Source organism: Atta colombica, unplaced genomic scaffold, assembly GCF_001594045.1.
Source record: "Atta colombica isolate Treedump-2 unplaced genomic scaffold, Acol1.0 scaffold11, whole genome shotgun sequence".
Classification (NCBI taxonomy): Eukaryota; Metazoa; Arthropoda; class Insecta; order Hymenoptera; family Formicidae; genus Atta; species Atta colombica.
Window position 1 is genome coordinate 1,106,994 of NW_017259195.1, and position 1,364 is coordinate 1,108,357.

The following is a 1,364-nucleotide window of genomic DNA, read 5'->3' on the forward strand; positions in this document are numbered from 1 at the left end:
TTTCTTTGAAATAAAGGAGGGTAGAATCCGGTTCCCCCTTTTAAAAAATACACTGTTAGACATCAAAAGAGAAACGGCAATCCAATCTCTTCTTAAATAACATTTTATTTTTAACTTCTATATGTGTCAAAATATAAATCAATTTATTTTTATGGTTAGTTTCAAAGTGAACAACATCCACATTAATGTATGTTCTTAATAATTAATAAACTAAATTTAAATCAAATGTGATACACTTTCTTAAGTTAAATTGTTTAACTTAATTAAAATTAGTTAAAATTACGATATTGGTTACGTTTACATCGAGAGATCTATATGCGGCCTGATCTATTGTATAATGCGACCCAAAATAAGTCTAGACAACCATTCATAAGAACCTGAACTCCTTGAACTTTTCAAATACGATTTTTTAACATCAAAAAAAATTTTTTATTTACGAGATATGATATATGTCCATAATTAATGACATCACATATGTCAATTTGAGATTAACAAATAATGATAAGTCGACTTATTTCAGGTTATAAGGCCTCAGGTCAGGTCATCAAAAACCGAAGCCTGATCTACCAACCAGATCTGGTCTTCTCTCAATTTCTCAAATTTACAGCGAGGGACCTAAATAATTTAAATCGAATTTGGGACATAGATCGCTGTCTAAATTCACGATATAAAACGTAGCCATTGGTAGGAGCAGTAGGAGCAACTATAAAAATGATTAAAGATATAATTTAACATTATAAATTTAACAGTGTAATATCTGTCTATTAATGTAATAAGATGTTAAAAAGTAATCCCGAATTTTTCTGTATTTTTTAAAAGTCTAAAACATTAGAACAACTTTATAAATGGAAGGAATAAAGATATAATTGGATGGAAGATATTAAATATATATAATATATTAAGAACATACATTTTAAACTTTCCTGGAATTACAAATGTACGCTTTTAGACAATTAACTGTTTAAAAAGAGAGAATTTTATGAAATTAACTTCAACAATTATATAATATGATATTTTTTCTTCAATTTCAAGTTATTTAATTTCACTTCATCGCAATAGAATTTCTATTTGAACGTTAGTTATGTATATGTTCAAAATTGAAAATAAACGATTATTAAATAAAAATGTGCATCCTAATTTACATTTACATTACAGAGAAAAATTTACTTTAAATCTAAAGAGTATGCGTGCAGAAAAACAAAGAATAGATCATGTTCATTTTTTATTTTAAATTAAAATTTAATTGAACGCATGCTCTTATTTTTTTCGAGCAAATATCCAAAACTTGTATGTATTTTAACTCGATATTGATACTAACGAGGACAGTAGATCGAATTTTCTGCCCTTTCGGGAAGCGAATAGAG

The 1,364-nt window shown here is 26.8% G+C and overlaps 1 protein-coding gene across 1 annotated transcript in view; it reads right to left on the minus strand.

Moving 5' to 3' along the window:
* The window catches only part of LOC108693820, a 72,096-nt gene that overhangs the window by 52,707 nt on the left and 18,025 nt on the right, over positions 1-1,364 (minus strand). The window lies entirely within an intron of this gene.